This window comes from Manacus candei, unplaced genomic scaffold (genome assembly GCF_025592945.1).
Source record: "Manacus candei isolate 608988 ecotype Guabito, Panama unplaced genomic scaffold, ASM2559294v1 h1tg000024l, whole genome shotgun sequence".
Lineage (NCBI taxonomy): Eukaryota > Metazoa > Chordata > Aves > Passeriformes > Pipridae > Manacus > Manacus candei.
This window is the reverse complement of record NW_026138072.1, coordinates 2372944-2394746: the sequence shown is the minus strand read 5'-3', so window position 1 is coordinate 2394746 and position 21803 is coordinate 2372944. Positions and strand designations below refer to the sequence as shown.

At 44.3% G+C, this 21803-nt stretch overlaps 1 protein-coding gene across 2 annotated transcripts in view; it reads left to right on the top strand.

The window, feature by feature from the left end:
* Positions 1–2870: 2870 nt before the first annotated feature.
* Positions 2871–21803, top strand: part of KANK1 (KN motif and ankyrin repeat domains 1) — a 129007-nt gene continuing 110074 nt past the window's right edge. Inside the window, exon 1 of one of the 2 annotated variants that reach the window (XM_051788457.1) lies at positions 2871–3005. The gene's annotated coding sequence lies outside the window, so the exon portion shown is untranslated. Of the gene's footprint in view, positions 3006–10593; positions 10698–21803 lie in introns of those variants that run through there. The other variant, XM_051788461.1, reaches the window with a different exon arrangement.

Genomic DNA, 21803 nt, shown 5'->3' with positions numbered 1-21803 from the left:
GAAGGTCCCAAATAAAAAACACTCCAGGGAGCTAGAAAAACCCTGCAAAAGCACCCATTCCTGCTCAGTGTCTCTTGCTGGTGCCTAGGCTGAACAAAGCAAACTCACTCACTCCCACAGCCCCAGGTAGATGGTGGGGGCATCTCCGAAGGTCACAAGGCCAGTGCCAGTGGCCCAGCCAGGGCAAGCCCAGCTGCGAAGGAGCACCCTGCTCCTCACAGCTCAAACCTGTGAAAGAGTAGCAACACACTGACATCATACTCCTCCACTCTTCTTGAGGCTTTGCCTGGGTTAATTTAGACTGAAGCGAGTTTCTTTTTTTGTGCTCTACAGGGTGGGGTCTATGTCTCCTCTCCCAACTTTCCCTATGTGCATGTGCTTGGGAGACCAGGGCAGATGGAGCAGATTGGCAGGTGCTTACTGGCCCTCCTCACTTTGTGCTCTGCCCCACGTGGCAGATCCCCAGGCTCCCAGTTCTGCACTCTGCAAGATCTCTGCAATGCCAGATGAGCCCCAAGTAGCTAAAGGGTGAACAAAGACCTGCCGGTTTTAATTGCACCATCAAAGGAAAAAGTCCCATCCACTGCATGACCACACTGAAAGTCTTTCCCTGTCACTGTTACATAGGTAATGCAACAATTGACTTCTTCATTTAATTTCAGTTGTTTTAACTATCAAGAGCTGGCAGCTCCTGAAAGAAAGGATTAAGTGGGAGAAGTGGAAAGAGTCCTATCTGCTTGCTCTGATGATTGCCATAGTTTGGAGTGCTTTCATTCTGTGTTTGTACAGTTTCTGGTATGACATGGTCCTGACCCGACTGTTTGGATCAATAAGCTGATGGTAAGGAGTTGTTTGCTGCTCTGAGTATACTTTCTTTTTGGTTGTTAATATAAATAATTGTAAGTGGTGCTCACTGTTGTTTCAACTACTTCTTTCATCAGTACCACATTTTTTCTAGAGCTGGTAACTCAGCCATAAAAAATAGTCTCTGGATGGAAAGTTAGCAGTCGGGATTAATAATTATTAGCTTCTTAAGGAGCTGCAGGGCAAGGTCTGCTTGCAGATTGAGACTGCAAATATTTCTAAAAATATATAGGTTTGAATTAAAATGTATAAAAGCTTATGTTTTTAATAAAAGCTCAGCTTTTAATAAAAGCTCATCTCTCAGGTTTGAGATATGGTTTATATCAATGTCACAGGAGCTTTACTTACAAAAATACTTGATGTGATTTAATCTCTAAAATGTTCTAGCGGCTTCAGAGATTTCAGAAGAAATACTGGAAACTGTTTAGATGGAAATGTCACTGAGCCTATTAGCTTTTTATAGAACCATTACTCACATGAGGTCCACTGGAAAAAACAGAAAGATTTTCAAATTTCCTTAATATACTCCTTACTCTATTCTGGAATCAATATTCTTTAAGAGAAACTTTGCTGGTCTCCATTCACGAGCTTCAGGTATCACGTCTGAAAAAAAATAAATCTGGAAATATGCATAGCTTCTGGAAAATTAACCAGGGAAAGGAAGAAGAAAAGCAGAGGAATAACAGAAAGAAGGAAATGAGAAGGGAGGATCAGGAGGTGCCAGCATTTCACAGCACAGTACAGGGAAAATCAGAAGAAGTGAGGAAAGAGACACGACAGCTCTGTCCTTTTGCACTGCAAAGTAACAATAATCACCTTGCAGGGTCTCATATCCAGAGCTGGAAAACAAGACCAGATGTTGTCACATTCCTGACTTTGATGAGTCTCCTGCATCTTGCTTACTCCTAACCTGTGGATTCACTTTCTAACCTGCATTTGGGACAGACTGTCCTACTCTGTGCTATGAAACCCTTCCTGGCATCACCACAAAGCTTCTGAGTCATTTGCTCCTGGAGACCTTGGAGCCCTGGAGCAATGAAGATAGTACCTGAGATAAGAGAGGGAGGGGTGAAACAAACCATTCTGAATATTCAAGCCCTTAAGCAAAAAAATTCAAGGCACACAAAACCAGGGACTTCTATCATTTCGCAGCCAAAAAGGCTTTAGAAATGGTCTCTTTTGGCCAGTAAAGATCAAGGTACAAGTTTAAAAACTTTGCTTCTAAGTTGAGGTTCACAAAGCAGTGCAGAGGGAGCTGATGGTAAGTGGTGCTCTTTTTGAAAGCCTTGGCTGAGGACCCCGTCCAGCCCTGCACAGAATAGCTGGCACCCGGAGGGCACATTCTGCCGAGGCTCTGACACCGATAAAAGCACTTCACGTGACAGCCTTCAGTGGGGAATCCCAGTCCCTTGGCACTGGGCCATACCAGCCTTAGCCAGATAGTGAATTCGACCCCAATCCTGCTGAGGCCAACGCTCCCTTCGTGGGCTTCGAACGACTCCCTCCAATAGAGCAGACTTCAGCTGCGTTAGTTCCAGGCAGGTTTTCCCAAGGATGCTGCGTTTCCAGGCGCAGCCCCGACGGCAACCCTGCTTTCCCTGGCAGGGAGCTCCTACATCCCGGCGAGCCGCTGGCCCAGGCTCTCAGACAGGAGGCAAGAACGCTTCTCTCTGACGCCGCCGGCGGCCCCCGCACTCCACCACATCTCCGGGGCTTCAGGGGGGTACACGCCGCGGCCACCCACGACGTGCCGAGCGCCCACCTAACCTATCCAAAACCCTCCCCACACCCGCGGCGGGGCAGAAGGGATGGGGGAATGGACGAAGGCGTGGAGAGACCGCACTATCCGAGCACTGGGGGTTGCACTGCTAGGATGTGGGAGGGTCGGGGGTGGCCCCAGGCGAACACACGTCCCTGCCGGGGCGGGCGGGTCGCGGGTCCCTGGAGGCGCCGTGTTGATTTTGGGCAGCGCGCAGTCGCAGTGCGGCCGCCGGCGGGTACAAAGCGGCGGCCGGAGGAGTTTGCGGAGTCCCAGCGGTGCGGGCTGCCGGGAGGTAGGGGCTGAAGTTTTGCGGAGGTCCCGAGAGCCCCCACCACTACCATCCCGCCACCACTTCCTCTCTGGGGCGCGGAGCCTAGAGGTGAGCGGCGGGCGGGGGTTGGGATGGGATGCGGCGGGAGAGAGGCACTCGGTCGAGGCGGGGGGGCAGCGGCAAGGGCGCTGCTGCCGCCCCTCTCGTCGGACGGAGCAGCATCGTCGCGGGGAGCGGACGGTCTGCTGCGGCGCTGCCCCGCTGCCAGGGAGGCGGCGGTCCCGGCGGACCGGTATGTGAGTGTGTCGCGGAGAATTGTTGATACCCATCCCCGTTTTGAGTAAAAACGCTCGATTTTGCCGAGCGGGGCACGGCCGCGCGTGTTCGGTGCATCGCCGCATCCTGGCGGCGCTCGGAGCAGCGGAGGCGCGTCCCGGCCCCGCGCGGGCCCCCGCCGGCCCCCAGCGCTGGCTGCCCATGGAAGTGCTGCCATGGAAGCACCTGGGCGGGGGAGAGGAGGGAGACCGGGTACCGCGGTGGGCGGAATGGATCACGTGTGGGAGCTGTGTTCACCGGTGCTTTGTTCAAATGGACCGTCGCTAACTTGTGAGCTGGCACTTCAGAAAGAGTAGGGACTTTTTTTTTTGGGGGGGGGGGGATTGGGACAAGGGCAAGGCTTTGATGCTCAGCCTTAACTTTGGCTTCTCTTCACAGATCTCAAAAAAACGCCAACCCCCCCCACAAACTGTTACAGACATCCTGAAATGTTTGAAAACTGCTTTATTCTTTTTGAAACAACATTGTGAGACCCTATAGCTTGATACACACTTACGTGTAAAATCTAATTCAGGCAATTACAGGCTTCAGTAATGACAGTGGCTTTCTTGTGACTGCTTTGTCCCTGAGTTACACATAAGACCAATTTTTCTTGTACTGCTGTTAAGGTCAGGGGTAGTGTGCTTTTTGTTAAATTGAAACTCTCAAACATTTAAATAACAGCAGAGTCCATCTGGCAGTTCTGTAGCATAATTGACAACATTGCATCTTGGCAAGCCATAAAAGGTACCATGACAAGTTGCTGATTAAAAATATCGGGTGTATCTTACCCTTTTATTTCACTGTTTCTGGCAAGATGACTGGGTCTAACTAAAGGTTGTGCAGGTGCGGGTTGTGAAGAAAGGAGAATATGAGAAAAGTGAGAGGAGGCTGATTGGGTTAATGTGAGTTTTAGAAAGGTCAAACTAATTTAATAAGTGCTCAAGGTGTGCAAAGAAGGACATGACATTTTTGTTGGGGTGGGGTTTCAAGCCCTTAGAAATGCTGCTTGGGTCTTCAGGTCTGGAGTTAGTTTTTCAAAGTGAGTGGGTGCCAGCAGGGCACAGTGGGCTGTTTGGTTGGAGTCAGGCTGCACCCAATCCATGCTGCAAGCAGCATCTTTGAAGTCTTGTCTCTCTCCTAGCTGGGAACATCTGCTAGACATTAGTGATTAAGTGAAATGGGATCCTACCCAAAAACTGCATCCTCAGCAGGAGATGGGGTGGTGTTGTATGGCAGGGAAGCCTGGGTCCTTCCTCCACTGGTTTTGAGTGAGAGAGGTTGCAGTTCTGGTGCATGAAGGTGTGGAGGAGATTGGGTGTGGAAACTTGTTGTGTGAGCATTCCACAGAGTGCTGCGTGTAGGTCATACCAGCGCTGGGGGCAGCAGCCCCGAGCAGCAGCACAACCCCAGCTGCTGGAGTGCAGCTTGGGCTGAAGTGTGGGTGGATAGTGAAGTGAGGCTCTTGTACACCTCAAAATCTGTGACTTTGATGACAGTTTGCTTGGTGGGATTTGATACTATGTTGAACTCTGTTTCATTTATCTGACATCACAGCACAATTTACCATCCCTTTTTATTGCTAGATATCTAACTAGATGGAATTTCATACTAAGGTGGATGTTCCTTCTAGTGTCAAACAGGATACTGCCATTAAATAGATTATTGGTGACCACTCTGTGTAATTTAGTAACAACTTCTGTAGCATTCCAGCCCGTATGGGAGTCCCTAGTGTCTTAGTTTTTAAATTTGTATGCGTCTGCTTTCGTTTAAGATTAGGCTTTACTTTGAAATTGCACAGGTTAAACTGTGAATGAAACCGGGTCCTTAGATTGAAAACTGAATATGGACTGGTTTTATGTGGCAGTTTAGTGTGTCTCTAAAAATCCCACCTCCTTTGGAGAAGCAGCAGTGAAGGTATTTCTCATACAACAAATGACTTCTGTGTGAGATGAGTTGGTTCATTTGCTCCCTCTCAGTATCTGTTTGCCTTTTTCCACTCTGGAAGTTTTCTCAGGTTTGTAAGCTTCTGGTACAGCTTGTGGTCTCAATTTCTGCAGTGCCCTGCATGTCTAAATAATAGATGCTGAAAGTGAAATGAAAACGTCTAAATGAAGAGTCTATTTTTCAAATGATGCAGAGCCACTGTGAAGAGCTGTCAGGAATGGGCATCTGATCATGCTTTTAGTTGCTAAAACATTAGTTGTTAATTGAGGACAGTTGCAGATTTTCTTGTGGTGTCAGCACCTGTTGTAGCCCTAGGTCAGGGAGAAAGAGGGCTTTTTTCCTACTCATTTAGCTAATGGAATTGACTAATGGGCCAGAGGAGGTGTTTGAGGCGTCACTGCTCATGCTGTCCAATTCTAAAGCCTGTATGCTTTAGAAAAGGAAGTGGCTTGAAAGCCTGTGTGACTGTAGGTGCAGGGGTATGAATTTTATCTAAAATTTTTGTGGGTTGTGGCAAGATGACAAGTACTAAGCTAATAACTAGATTTTCATGTCATAATGATGGGGAGAAGTTCAGGTGGAATTGGAACACAAAATAGCAGTGAACAACTTGCAAAGTTTTGATTCCACCTAACTTCCTAAAGTTGCAATACATGTAGTTTACGAATGACTTTAAATGACAACTGTAATTTTTTTACAGGATTTACTTGAAAAGTTTTCTGTTTGAGCTATATAAAAATATATCTAAAAATCATAGTATCTTTTTATGAACCATATGCATATAATCTTATTTCATAAGTCTTTATGAAATAAGAAAATTATTGAGCATTATGAAATAAGTTTATCTTGACTACAGATTGAGGTCTATGATGAGATTTATAATGTGCTTGGTTCTAGTGGAAAATGATTAATTTTAAGTATCTTTTAAGTATCTTAATAGTATCAGCTTGCATGATACTATTGAATAATTGGCGGCGCTGTAAAAGGCATTTAGGCATCTCATGGAGAAATAGGGGAAACAACTTAGGCTTGTCAACTCTGATGTGTCACAGTTGTGTCTTGCTCCCATTATGGAAGCTATACATTGAGGGGAAATAACATGCAAATTATGCGACTGTTCCCAGCTGTCAAAAGACTAGCACCTGAAGAGAAATAAATATGTGTTAGGAATGAACAGTCAGCTAATTGATTTTTTTTTTTTTCCCCAGCTTATATATTTTATGCAGACTACTTACATATACAGCAGTGTTATATTATGAATTATACTCTAATGTCTATCTAACTCTGAATGCTACCTGTGTATTTTACCTTGGGAAACTGTGTCTGCAATCATGACAATAGTTTTGAGGCTCATGGTCAAATCTGAATACTGATTTAGGGCATTTTTACATTTTTACTTTGCCAAAGGTTCCCTGTCAAATTCCGCATAGCAGAAAGATGTATGTGGTGATAGTTACTTTTTCACTATTAAAGGTGTACTTATCTGTGATAAGGAAAGGGGGAAATTACATACAAGGTGCTGTGGGGAGTGCTGGAAATGTTTTCTGAGCTTTGCCAGTAGTGAAAAAATTTTGTCATTTCAGAAGGGGTGGCAAAGGCATCTGATCTTTCTTCCAGGCTGCCACAGGCTCTGGGCTCTTAACCTTGTATTAAGCCCAATAACTATTTTGGCTAAAGCACAGCTTAGAAGGCGGCATCCTGTTAGACTTAAAATGCACCCACAGGCTTCCCTTGTCAGTAAATGCCTTTTTTTTTGGTGTCTTTCTGAGCTCAAAAATTTGTTTCTGATTTCTAATTAGAGCTGTACTGAGGAAGGATAGCTGACAATTAAACATGAGTCATGAAAGCATGTTTTCAATGTCCCTTTAATTCTTTTTTTTATAAGACAAACTGCTGTTCACATACTTTTCTGGTGTATGGGCTCCCTATTGCACCCAGGAGCCAAAACTAGACCTGGATATCTGCCCTGACGGGTTTGGTTGGTCTTTCCCTGAAAAAGGCATCCCCACAAAATGTTCTGGTGAGGGTGATGGTAGGAGGGAGGATATTGGCCAGTGGGAGTGTCCCAGCCTGTATTTTAGGACTCAGGGATGGTGCCTCTGTTCCATTCCATACACATATGGAGATGTCTGTGCTGTCCTGGAGCACTGGGGTGTTGCTGCATGACACACAGAGCTCAGGAGGAAGAAATGTGAGAGAAGTCTCCTACATGCAAAACATGGACTGTTTCTCCATCTCCTCTACAGCTGTGCATGCCATGAGCTGCAGGCATCTTTGGTGGTGTTCGGAGGTGGTTGGTGTCCAGGAGGGCAGTGGGGACACCTTGTTGGGTTTCTTGGGCAAATGCTTATAGCACTACACTTTCTGGGATGGATTGCTAGTCTGCTCTGGGTTAGTGGTATCTTGAACCTGCTTTATCCTGTGCTAGTGCTCTGAAGTAGAGGATGTTCTTTCTGGCTGTAGATGCCCTGCTGTTGGTTGTGGAAATCCAAAAGGATTTACTGTTGAGTTCTTCACTGCACAAATGTACACACTCCTCATCCCAAGGACCTGAGGTTTTCTTACTGGTCTACCATCTTCTATGCCCAAAGGGTCTGATGTATTTACATGAAGCAGTATTGCCCTGGCAGGAATGGACTGTGCTGTGCTGCTGAGTTTTCCAAGGAGATGCAAGCAGTCAAAATGTTGGTTACTGGACAAGGTGCTACCTCTAGTAAAGTTGCTTTGTGTTGAGAGGTTTTTTAGCAGAGGCCTTTAACAAATTTGAGGTAACCATACATGTAAGACTAATGAGGCATAATCTACTCCTTATGTCTTGTACGTGTTTGTGATTAGTAAACATTGACTTTTAAACCCTAAGTCCCTGGACTCTTCTTTTTTTTTTTTTTCCCGGAATACTTCAGGTAGTGTTCCTAAGTTTAGCTCCAGACAGGGCTGTTACCCACACAAGTGACCAGTCCTTCTCATGGTCTCACTGAGCTGGTAGCCTTCATGGCTGCTATGCACTGATAATTACTTCTGTAATGTGTGCATGCACACATTTCAACCTCCTAATTGCATAGCTTGATCATCCCTTCTTGACATAAGGACAAACACTGATTTAGCTTTTATGCACCATTCGTTATTTTGCATAATTCACCACCCACTTCCAAATTATGTCTGTTTGTTCTGTGAAAAACTGAAGTGTTTTTTGAAACCTCTTTCATGATTTATATGTATTTCTGATCCTTTCCCAATTCTGCAGTGTCATTAAGGGGGAGGATGTTGCCCAGATTGACTCAGATAATTTTGCAGCACGGATTCCTAAGTGGCGCCAGAACTGTTTTAGTTGGTATCCATACAGATCTGCACATCTCCTAGCTCTTTCCCGTTGACTGCAGCTACCTATGCCACAGGGGCCATACAGGGACTACAGATAGGCAGCAAATCTGTGCCTGGCTGAAAGCAGCGAGCTCTCCTCTTGCACTTCTGCTGCCAGCTTCTTTGTCTTGTTGCTAATATTTATGTGGCTCCGTGACAAAACAGATTGGAGCACTGATCTGGCTGGAAACAAACGTGCTAAAATATGCAGCCCCCACCCCGGCTGTTTGCTGTCCCATGTGCTGTGCCAGCATAGCATGAGAGGGCGAGAAGCCTCAGCAGTAGTACAGGGTTGTGTCAGAAATTAATAGGCATGAAATCATGGTGCTATGATTGCCTCCCGAGCCTGGAAGCTGTTGGAAACCCATGTGATGTGTTCTAAAGTTTGGTCCATTGGAATCTTCTTGGCAGACGCTGATCAGAAGCACCCTGCTCCATGGGTGGGACTGGGAAAGCTCCTTGCTTTGCATTTCCTACTCAGCATACCACCAGCCTGCAACTTGTTATTCTCAAAGGTAGAAGAGTTTAGTTTTAAACAATTATTTCCCCCGAGTTATTCTGATTCTTTCTTTTTTTTAACTGCAAATCTTTTCCCAGTTAACAGCTGGAAGTCTCCCTGACTTGAGAATGTCAGAGGTTGAATGTGTTTGTTTAGGTGCATAAACATGGCTGTACATGGTGGGGCTTCCATCAGTGTTTTCATTCACTTTGTGAGCTGTTAAATGAGAAAAGGATGGTGCTCATTCCTGAGCTGTTTTGGAACAGCTGTGTCAAAAAGCCCCAAGGACCTCAGACAATAGTGAACTCTCTGCAAATGATGCTCTTTTCATCCCTGTCTCAGCGTATGGTGATGCAGAGGATCTCTAAGAGTTATACCAAACTAATCTATTTTGGACAGTGACGGAAAGATACATGAGTGTTTTATGTGGCTCTTCTTCTCCAGAGAGAATTTGCCAAGTAGTGCACTGATTGGGGAACATAATATTTGGATTCAAACTAGAGAGCCTTTCTATTTGTGGCTTTTGAGTGTTTTAAAATTGCTGATACCACCCAAGGAGTCTTTCTGCTGTGCCTTTTGCAACCAGACTTGTCTATCTCGCGTTGGCCTCTTTAGCCACCAGCGCACTTGTAGCAAATGTGGGTAGAGTCCTTCCCAAATCTTTGTTCACAAAGCCCGGCCATGATGATGATAAAAAGCAGCAAAGGACAGTCAAGATGTTGATTGTGAGACAAAAGTATGGGCACTTGACCCATGCATAGTTGTTTAATGAAACAATATTGCAGAATTTTTCTCCCAATTTCCTGACTTCCAATAGAAGAGAAATTGGAATGAAGGAGTCTCTGTTTTGCAGCTTGGCAAATGCAATTTAAGCCTTTGGGTGTTTTCTCACCAGTGCTTTGTTATTAACCCTACTGCTAGTAGACAGGTATTGTTTAAACTCCTCCTCTTCAGGATCCTTGCAATGTTAATAGATTGATACATTAAGACATAACCTTCTCCACTTCAATCCAGCTTTTGCAGGGCTGCATTAGAGCACAGCCTTGTTTTTTTCTTGGTTTTTTTTCCTTTTTTTTTTTTTTTTTCAGCGTGCATTTACCTCAATAGACACAGCAAAATACCTGCTGAGAGAAGATGCTTAATTTAGCTGAATCTTTCTTCAGAGTAGAAACTGATGCTGGGGTCAACCCTACTGTGGTGGGTTTTTTTGCTTGGTTGATTTGTTTGTTTGTTTTAGCAGAGTGCTTCAATGGATGATGACTCATATATTGGAATTTGACTTTTCACTCCAATTAGCCACAGATACACCAAGATGCATCTGCCATACTGCAATAGATAACTTCAGTGTGCATTGTTTACATTCAGATACCAAACCAGGGTGAAAATCAGGCTGTTCATTCATTGGGACATGTCATGTAGCTGAGTGTGAGTGCACATCCCTTCAGGCTCCATTAGCGTGAGTTAACTTTGTAATTGGGTTTCTGGGGCAAACAGGGACAGGAAGCAGAAGTAATTTGGCAGGCAAGGCTTAGATTTTTTTTTTTTTCTGGGTGGTGTAGGTGCACAAGAGAGCAGAAGTAAAAGATGAGTGCAGAATGGCTGGAGAAACCCTAAAAAAGTGGAAGACAGTTGTGTAAACTTCATGTGGATATTGTGGAATATCATGCAGCTATACCAAGGTGGGATTTTACAGCTATATTAAAGCACAATTTCTGTAGCTCCCATGCTTCTCTTGCTGCTCTGTTTTTCAGCTTGCTGTCTGGCAGTAGCACTGTGTTTTGTGGAGTCTAGCAACCAAAAATGAATTTGCTGAATGAAAAGCAGTTGTCACTGAAACTGCTTAACTGTGAAAGTTAAAGAACTGTAAGTTTTGAAGTTGTTCTTAAACTCTGTTCATAATCTCTAGTTTTCATAATCTCTAGTTTTCCACGACCAAAGGGGGGGAAACAATCCAGCCCAAACTGTAAATTGTTAGTGTCTTGGGCAGGGGAGTCAGGTTTTTTTGTTTCCTTTTTTTTTTAGGGCATTGAGAGTCATATGGCTCTTTTCAGGTGTTCAGTCTGGATTTCATGGCTAGGCTTTGCGAATGAAGATTTGGGAGTCTGGATTTACATGAGTGTGATTAGAATTAAGCTGCTTTATGGTATTTTTTTTAAAACCACACTTAACATTTTTCAATAAATAACTTCACTTTTAAAACAATAGCCTTTATCTTAGACTAATCTTAAGATTTAAGCTAAAAATCTCGTATTGCTTTTTCCAAGTCTTAAGATTCCATAAAGGTCCATTCCTTCCTGACATGTGGGGCTGAACTTGTTCTTAAACTTTTAACTTTCTGGTTGGTTTTTTATTTTCCCCTCATGATAAACTCCTGAAGGGTTTTCTCTCCTCGGATGAACGTCAGTCTTACTCTGGCATCCTGGCCATTTTCTCAATGTGTATTCTACCAGCAGTCTGCTCAGACTGCTTTCTATGCATGGCAAGTCGGTAACATTCACAGATGATATAAAATCACCTTCGGGAAAACCAAGATCGAATCTCTTTGAAACCTGGAGATGCTGGAAACGATGTAGGCATGATTAGCTGCAGTTTATGTATTGTCAGCATCGTTTAACCGGGCTGACAAACTTGATGCATACTTATCACTTTTTTCTTGTGGTGCTGCTTTACTCATGATTTTTTTACCAGTAGACAAGGGCTCTGCTGCGTGCCCGTGAGTGGAGTGAGAGTTGCCTTAGTCTTGATCCTGATCCCATCTGTGATTTATCACTGTCTTTGTCTCCTTTGTGTTTTTCTTGCAGTTTCTCACCCTATCACTGTTGGTGCTTGTGCCCACTGTCATGTTTTTAGGAAATGTTGCGAGATCACATCAACAAAAATACTAGTGGCTGCCGGGAGCCTTCTCACTGGGGAAATTTAAGGAAAACAATCCCTTCTTTGTGTCGGTGCACACATCATGACTGTCACGAGTTATGCGGTAGGCGTGCTAAGGAGATGCAGTCCGTGCTCACTCCGGCCAGATCCGACGGTGGGAGGTGCCCACCGGCTGCTGGCATGAACCCCTTCTGGGTAGCTGCTTCTCCAGCCAGATAGGCAGTGCTCAGTGGTTGGACGAGGACCGAGGGATCAAGAAAATGTGGTAGAAATAAAATGGAGTTCTTCAAGAACCTTAAAAATAAGCAGGTGACTGAATGTTTTGCATGTTGTAAGGGATTGCTGGTTTTGGCTAAAGCAGAGTCGAGAGGGTTTCAGGTCTCTTATTTGTAGCAACTCCATTTTTTGTTAGCCTGGGGGAGGAAAAGGTTTGTTCTTGTGCAGCTGAATATTAAATCTCTGGCTCAGAAAGTGTTAAGTGTATGTGTTTATTACTCTTAATGCTGGTATGTTTTTCATGTCAGCAACTAGCCAAAAACTGGGGAGATTTATGCAGTTTTTTTCAGCTGGTAGAAATTAATGACACACAGATTTATTGCAAAGCTACATGTGAAATTTTGTTTCCGCAAGCATAGGGTGAGTGGGACAAAAAGGGACCCTTGCTGGTTTGCAGCCTGTAGTTGAGCCTTGTGACCCCTCCACAGGGAGCCCTATAATTCTGCAGCAACCCCAGCTGCCTCTTGGTCTTTTTGTGTTGTTTCCCTAGTACCCACTCCCATCCCTTTCTCCGGGGCAGCAAAGCCCCCTGGCCCTCGGTCCACACTGCTCACATTCCCAAGCTCTTCGTGCACACCCATGGGGCAGCTAAGCTGGTCCTCTGCTCTGGCTAGGAAACGGCTGTTGTGAAGCAGTCTGCCTGCTCCTGTCCTCCCTTCATACCCATCTGAGCCCCCGCTGCCCACATACCTCACATTCCTGAGCTGTGTTTTATTTGGGGTGGTGTTTTGCTTTGGAGGCTGTTACTGCTTGGTAAAGAGATTTCCTTGTAGCTACATCTTCATGGAAGGGCAGTGATTTATATGCCCTGGTTTAACACATTTGGTGCCCGTTCTGGGTGGTTCAAGGTCTGTTCAGTGACTGCAGGTGAGCGAGATGGCAGATGCATGCAGCAGTGAGGAGAGTGCAGTCAGGGGCCAGAGGTTTGGCTGTGCAGGGATGGAAGGAAAGCAGTGGAGTCCTGGAGGAGGCTCCATAGGAGCTGGTGTCTGTGACTGTTGTGTAGGGAGGAAGTTGCATTGTAATTTTGCTTAAAAGACTTTTCCCCCCTCACCTCTTCCTCCAAGCAACTTGCTAATTTGCATCACAAAAGTGAGCTGGGGTTGTCTCCTTACTGTGTAGCAGAAAATATCATCTCTTCAGCTCTTTGGGGGACAATGAGACAATTTATGGGTTGCTTTATGCATACTGCTGCATTCAAGTGCAACTATAAATATTGTTTTACCATAATGTCCAGTTATGGCCATTCTTACATCAGTGCTGAGAGAGTCTCATTGCAAGGAGGAGACCTGGCTGGCCTGTGTTACTGTTGTTGCTGTGTAGAAGAACCAGCTGGGTATGTAAGGCACATCCAGTCTTTAGAAACAGTGGGCTGATACTCTCCATTTCTTACTAAAGCTCTGCCAGAGATTCTTTGAGCAAATAAAAAATAGCAATAATAATGTATTTATACACAGCTAGGAGTACACTGCTGCTGCTACTAACAATGTTCTGTCACCTAACAACCATTTTGTATCTATATTAAAGCTTAGTCAAATTGACTTTGGTGGAGCTGGAGCATCTCATCACTTGGATTTCAGTGCAGAAGTTGTCAAGCCACAAAGCTGTTCTGATATTCCTGCCTGGAGTTTCTGTAAATAGGTGTGTGACCAGTGTATATATACTGTAGGTCAGAGGCAGTAGTTACTCTCCCCTTTGTATAAATCTCTGGATCTTTACCTAAAACCCAGAATAGTACAGAGACTACAAAAGGGACCAGAGCTAAGGGATGGAGTCTGTGTTCTGCATTGCCTCAAGATTCATGTTTCTGTGCTGTGTTGCAAAATTGTCGTGTTTAATGCTCTTGCTCTGAACGGAAAGCCTCTTGTGGCTGGCTAAACTTTGGAAAAGCAGTAGGTTCAAGGAGGAACATTTTCCTTCCTTCCCCAGGTAAAATGTTCTCCTATACTGATGCTTGAATGCTTATGTTTGGCTGTCTTTGCCCTCTCAAAATCCAACTGTTTTTCTTTGCCAAAAATTAGGTAAGCTCCAGATAAAACTTCACATGTAATGAGTTATCTAATTCCTTTAAGAACTGTGTTCTCTCTCAGTGAATTACTCACATAAAAGCACTTGCTAAACCATGTCTAGACTGCAAAGACCTGGATTTGACTGAATCTAATTAAAGCAATGGTGGCTTTCAGGTGCGGATTTAACTGCAGTATGTTATCCTGGCTTTTGCTAGAAAGAGATTGACCTTAGCTGAGGTGGGTTTGACTTGCATGCAGAGGTAAATTGAAGTCACATACCTGAAATGGTACTTCTTCCCACCTGCTTAGCCTGCCCCATGTAGAGCATCATCTGCCCACAGAAGGATGGCTGAGCAGCTCATGGAGATGTGGGTTTCAGCATAGTCTGAGAAAAATTGAAATCAACTTCCTGCTGGTTTTGGAGAGTTAGTTGAATAATTTTGAGAGTTACCAGGAAGTTTCTGACTGCAGTGGAGAGATAGGAGGAGGCTTAAAATATCGCTTCTAGAAAGACTAGTTTTGATACTGGAGGTTAAACATGCTCAGTGCACACAGCTCTAACTGGTCCATGCTGGCCAGCCACCCTCATGACTAGGCTTATGAGTTCATTGTCCCATCTGTGCCCATCGCCTCATCTTGACTACTTAAGCCAGGGTGATGACCAGCTGCCTATTGATTAAGAGGGATTAGAGGAGGCCTGGATGTCTAACACAGCTGGTTTCTCCATCTCTGAATAAGCTGCTGGATTGGAAGTTGCAGGGTTGTCCGTGGATCCCTCCTGGGAGATATTCAGGGTAGGTTTTACTGGAGTATGAAGAAGCACAATGTAACTCCAGGCTTCTGGTAGTTTTACCTCACGGCCTTGAACATTTGCCCAGACACGTCTGTGAAGCATCTTGGCTGTTCTCATGCTTTTGCTATTCCTCCGTCTCGGCTCTCTGGACTCCTTTTATTTCCTGTAACTTTTCTATCTAGTGCACACTTTGTTCACTGTCCATCAAGTTGTGCCTGTTCCTCTTCTTTCACCCTGCCCCTCTGAATGCTTGCTCTGTTTATTCAAAGTCTCTAAGACAATACAGAAAAGGGAGGGCAACAAGAAGAAAATGGAAGAAATAAAAGGGAGAAGTGAAAGAGCTGTCTCTGACAGAATTCAGGCTCCTCTGTCTAAACTGACAAGTAAAACTTTTTCTTGAGAAACTGTCCTTTGCTTTACATTTTCAGCCTGTCATCAAATTTCTACCAGTTTTAAACTGCAGGAGCAGAAGTAATGAGCCAGTAGTGCAATTCCTTTTCTCCTCACTGCAAGTGTGTGTGTGTGTGTAAACACACAGCTGCCTCTCACTGTAACAGCAATAGTGTGTGACTACCGTGACTTTTCAGACTGCTGCAGTCTTACAAGATGTTCTAGTTTGGAAATGGAAAAAGAATACATACTGGACTATTCTTGGTACAAAGTTCAAGGCTCAGCATTGCAAAGAAAATTTATGTATGGCTAATAAAAGATACACATACTACTTCACGGCAGTGCGCAGAGAGGAAATTTTTCCTGGCAAGTAATGTTGGCCTGATCTTGTCTTGTCCGTGGGTGTCTTGAGAACTTGCATTTTTGTCATCTTCTCAGCAAGATAAACCACATAAGGGCCAGGGATCATAACACAAATACTCAGAGGTACCACAGTTGCTTTAGTGAGTACTCCCTAGCCTCAATTGTTTGCAGCTGGGTAGTGGGGGCTGTGGACTACCCCCTTGCTGCCCTCTCCTCTGGCCATGGGCTGTGACCAGCTGTGCCTGTGGCACAAAACATGTGCTTGCTCTGCCAGCTGCTCTCTTAAGCTCTTCCTACTTTCTGCAGGAATCTGGTGTTTTCTTAGCTGTGAACACTCCTCCAGCCTGAGTTATGCATGATTTTTTGAACTGACCTTTTGATTTCCTTTCACTATTAACGTGTTAATTGAGAGCTTGTTCTTACAGGGCATATGTTCCGGATGAAAAATAGCCCCAAATTGTGTTGTACATTCCTGTATTATGTTTTGTTACTGTGGAAAGAAGGCTGTTGTGCTGCATGACTGGTTTATAATTCCTCTTGGATGGCCCAATCAGGACTGAAGTTGGATGAAGTGAATGGTGGCTGGTGCTGATGTTGAAGATGGAGTTACAGGCAAAGAGGCTCCAAGTTATCTTTCTTACCATAAAAAAAGCTATAGTCTTCATTCGCTAGGCTGAGATGCTGAGCTTCCCTCTGATCTAGAAAACTCATCTATTTCCTCAATAGTTTCTTGAAAATTTAATTTTAAATCATGGCTGTTTGTGGTTTTTTTGTGTGTGGTTTTTTGTTTGTTTGATTGTTTTCCATAAGGGAGAAAACTTCGCTTACTTTTGTCTTGCTGTCTGTCGGAAGTGACAGAAATTGCATCAGAGCCTGGATGGGGTTTTTTTGTAGATGAGTTTGTCTTCCTTGTGGCTCTGGCATTCATCACTTCTGTTCCTGATAGAAGTTGCAGGTCATTGAGATATTTTAACTCCTGACCTAATACCATGTGAGTGTTTTCTCTGCTCTTGCCCAGTTTGCTCAATTCCCTGTTTGGTCAGCAGCTGGGGAGCTGCTGGGAGCTTGGCTGGAGATGGGCTGGTCTTGGCTCCAGGTCACACACAGAGCTGGCTTGTTGCTTGTTGCTGGTATTAGCCTGTCTGCCGGCCGGTGTGACTGGCGGGCTGAGCAGAAGGCTGCAAAGTTAAAATGCTGTCAGTGCTCTCAGCCCACGCGCAGGGCTGGGTGACAGGGGGAAAGGGTGACGTGAGTGCACACCTCATACTGGGGAAGCGAAGCCGGCTGAGCCTGCGGTCGTCATACCTGTGTTTCCTTACGTTTGCTGAAGTGTAATTGTAAACAGCTGTTTCCTATTTTCTTTGTAGATCTTTCTTTGATGTTCTTTTTAACCCGGATTTTTCCTTCAGCTTGCCAGTTACTTATAACTCCTAATTCTAGTTTAATGACTTTTTTGTGTCTGGGGATTGTACATTATTTGCATCACAACAGAGCCCCATGAAAGGCTTGGAGTAATGTCAGCTCTGGATCTGGTGTTAGGCAGTTCAAAGTGCCGAGCATGAGTTTTGTCAAGTTGGTCCCTTTGTGCTGCTAAGTGTAAAGGCACTGATCTCGTTGGAAGTAGGCAGGTGGCAGGTCAAGCAGCACATCTGAGAGTTGCCTGAAAAGTAATAGGTTTGTCATAAGGAGAACTTTCAGGAGTTCTATTTTACGACATCTCTAGTAAAAATAAGCTAATAAACATCAAGAGATCAAGAGCATCTCAAGGGTTAGTCAGTCCCCTCTTTTTCATTTTGTGTATTATGGCCTATCGATTTAATGGGATTGTAGAATCAATTTCTCAAAGGCTGGTGATAAAACACATCAGTTAAAAAGAGAGTGAGATTGAAGCTTGGAAGGAACCACATAGTTCTGTGGACTGTTTCTTTCAACACTTTGAATTAATATTTTCTTTAATTAAGAGTTCATCATACTAGAACTATGTAGCAAAATATGTTTCTAATCTGCTTCCCCCCAAGCTGCATTTCTTTTTAATTGCCAAGTGCTCTATTTACCAGTAGAAGTACAGGGAAATATTAATATATCTGTACTGAGAATATTTGAAGAATAATGTTGAAGTCTGCTAGCATCAGGATTTTTTTTAAGGTACAAGTGTGTGAATGTTTCATTTTAAGCAGGAGGAAAGGAGGTCTGCTTTCACTTTTCCCAGCTACTGTCTGAGATCTCTGTTAAGCTCACTTCTTGTTTTCCTCACTCAGCTCAGGCTCAAAGGTTGCAAATGGGTCATTGCATTTTGAAATCTTTCTATTCAATTTCTAAGCATCCTTTAGAGATCAAAGCAAAAAAACCCATCTCTAGCTCACAACATCCCCAGCTGTAGTACATCCAACAAGTTTTGCAATACTTCAGTACTGTCAAAGTAGTGCAGCTACTTGCTTTCTGTTGGTGAGTTTTGATGGATCCCCGTTCTTTCAGCTTGCTTCAGATAGGTAGCAAGAGCAGGAATCACCTCTCCGAAGGAATTTCTCACATGCTGTGAATGCAAAGGGACCATTTGGTCTCCTCCCACCATCTAAATCTTTCCTCTTGGCTCTATGGGATTTAGTGCCAGCTCACAACACAAGTGTGACAGCTGGTTGGTGTCCAAAGTCCTTTGTATTGTTCCATCTTTAACTAGGAAATGTTTTATCAGAGGATCAAAATGCTCTTGGGTGAATTAACTTTTTTTTTTGCCAAACTGTTATTTGACACGTGTAAATATTGTCTAATATTTATAGGAAGTACCAGTACTCCTGGCACAGGAGTGATTTTTGGCTATCACCCAAATAAAATACTGGGTTTTACACTGCTAATTTCACAGAGTAGCCTGCATGGACTGCTAGAGATCACATCTGGAAATAAGATCAGGTGTGCCAGTAAGTTGCATGCAGATAGACAGGTGAAGGTCTCCTAGCTTGTCTCATGATACAACTCTGAAAGCAGCAAACGAGCTTCCATTGTCAACTGTGACTTGTTTCTTTGCCTTCCCTTCTGCTTCTGTTTCTGAAAGAAAGTCACATATCACTTTGCACTGCTCTGGCCTTTGGAGACTTTGTGAAGCTATGGAGGTGTGACATCACTCCTGCTCCTCTGTGAATTGCAGGGTTTATGAGTGTTCCTTGTGCAAAAATGCAGTAAAAGAAGACCCCTTGAGCAGGATTTTGCAAACACGGAAGCTGTGAACACTGCAGTGTTTTATTGGAAATGCCACACTGTGGAAGTAGAATGAGAGAAGGGGTGAGATCCTGTGCCTGGGATTCCCTTGGGATTCTTGGGACAGGTTGTGTGCATGCCAGTGGAGGTGTCAGTGCTGGTGGGAGAAGCATGAGCTGCAAGCACAGATGGAGGTGGTCTTCAGCTCAAGGCTGTGTGCTGCGAGGAAATGAAGCTGAATAAGGTTGTGTTGGTGCCTGGGGAAAAGGTGGGAGTGGGGAGGTCAGGTTGCAAGGCAGTGAGGTACTGCCTGGGGTAACACCACTTTTCAGACTTTTCAGCAGCTGTTACTGGAAAACTTCTTGGGGGGGTGATGCCTTTTGTCCGTACCAGCACATAGCTTTGGATGACTGTTCAAGAGAGCAGTCCCATTATGAAAGATAGACACCTTCTCTTCAATATTTAGGAACAGGTTGATTTTTTTTTCCTATAGAAATTGAATTTGGGTGAAATAGACCCAAAACTGAAGTATGCTGTTTTTCCCTGCTCTCTGATTTGAAGTATCATGTTTGTCAGTCACCTTGAAGTAACTCCCCTCCACGTACAAGCACACACACACTCTCTGGGCAGGAGGCCCCGGCCCCACTCTCCAGAAACAAATGGATGATACACTGCATGGTGGTTCAGCTGCTGGTGTCTATGAGGTATCTGCACGTACCGTCCCCTGACACCTCTTCTTCCCATTTTATGCATGGAAATCTGGGATGGCAGCACTGTTCTGCTGCCTGCAGTGCCCTTGGGGATGTGAAAGGCTTGTGCTGCAGGACTGTGTAGTTGCAAGAAGGTGGGGTTTGTCCTCTGGAGAGGGGGGGAGAAAATTGCTGGTACATGGTGAACTCTGGGCTATTGAGTTAGTATTTGTCTGATACACCTGAGGGCAAAATCGTAAGAAATGCATGGTGTCAGGATGCCTGACTGATGTGAGAAGAGTTGGACTGGGGCACGCAGAAAAGACTTTAAGTGAGATGTTAATCAGTAACAAACTGAGTCATCCTGCAACAGCTTGCAATGCCAAGTAGAGACGAACACAGTATAAAAGGAAGGAATGTTCATAAGTGTGTTTATTCCAAGTAGGAGAGGACTCTCCCTCACTCTTACACTCAAACCCAGGGCATTTGATTGCTTTTGAAAAGAAATAATAGAGTTCAGTAGGAAGCGTGTCCCTATACCTTTTGTTCTCTGTCATGTTCTCCAGATCTGACAGCCTTGGTGTGAAATGCCTGGTAATCACCCAGAGGGTAGTGTATTATTTCTCCTTACCCAGTCTGGGTCCTGGCTACCTGATCAGCATTCCCGATCCAGCCTGCTGCACCTTCAGGGTCCTTTAGCTGACCTCTTACTGGTTACCTGTCCAAAGAAGGGCTTGAAGCCAGTCAGTTTGTCAGAGAGAGGAGCTGGTACAGGGGAATTCATTAACCTACAATGGTGTATCCTGCAGTGGAGCATTTCTGCATTAAAAGGAAAGAACCCAGAATAAATAGTATTCCTATTGTTTGCCTGGCACAAAATCTGGTTTGTTTTAAGAAAATATCTTGTCCTTGACATTTTTATTCCCCTGCTGTTGGCTCTGAATTACGCACCTGAGACTGAACTGCAGGTGTCTTCAGGTTCAAATGAAGTAAAACATGCTTGCTTCTCAGATTTCAGTGAAATTTGTGTGCTGTGGTAAGGCCAGAAACTATAACCCTTTTTTTTTCAGGGGAAGATAGGTGGCTGAGATTGCTCTGTGAGTGAGTAGAAAGAAAAGGATGGGGACAAAGGGATGAAAAATTGCTGTGAGAAAACACAGCTGGCTAGGCTGCACATCTCCTGTGCTTTGAGCAAGCACTCTGTGTACCCATAGGGTGATAACACAGAAAAAAAAATCCTTTCCATTGCCTGTGTTTATCCACTTGGCCTGTTGCCCACTTGCACTTAGGCAGTTGTGAAGAGGTGGTCTTGATGCTCCTGCTTCACCCCAGGTAGTAGCAGTAGTGAAGAGAAATAGTGCTAGGAGCATTTAAATGTAACTGGAAAAGGGTGGTGAGATTAGAGCTACTTTGGGTATGGCACAAGGTTATAGCCTGTCCTGCCTCATCAAAAAAACCCACAATCTAAATATTAATTTAAATAACTCCATGGTTTTTGTGCCAGCTAAAATGAGGGACATCTCAGTCTTAAATAAAGTGAGAAGAAGGAAAATATTTTGGATTATTGAGTCTTTGCTCATGCAGGATTGTTCTTCAAATTTTTAATGACTGTGGTGTCTCTTTGACCCTCCAAAAGGCTACAGCTGAGCTGCAGATGTTTCAGATGATATTTAACTTTGAGGCTATATCTGCCTAATGACAACTGGGAGTTTTGACTCTTGCTATTGAGTGTTCTATTGTTTCTACTGTGATAGTACTAACAGTGCGGCCTTGATATGCAAACAAACTATTGCTAGTTGCAGAGTGCTGGAGGTCCTCAGTGCTAAAAGTGTGCTGAACTCTCTTTTTGTTGGGTCCATTGGTGTTTTTCCATTATTGTTCTGTCTGACTCATCTCTTGTTTTAGTGCTGTATCCAAGGAGCTTTTTATAGCCTTTGATCCAAGATAACTGAGCACCTAAGACAACAGTCTTGCTTCCTTTAGCTGCCCATGTCTTAAATTGGCATGTCACTTGCAATTGCACTCTGGTTCTGCCCTTATGCCAAGGCATCTCTATGCTGTTCCAACTTGTTCAGAAATAGTTTATTTCAGGGAAGCTTGTTCAACTAACAGATGATACGAAAACTCTTCCTCGTGTAAAGTTACACTTTTGAAAGCATCTATGCCTGTGGTGTGCTGACCTCCCATCAAAATCACTGT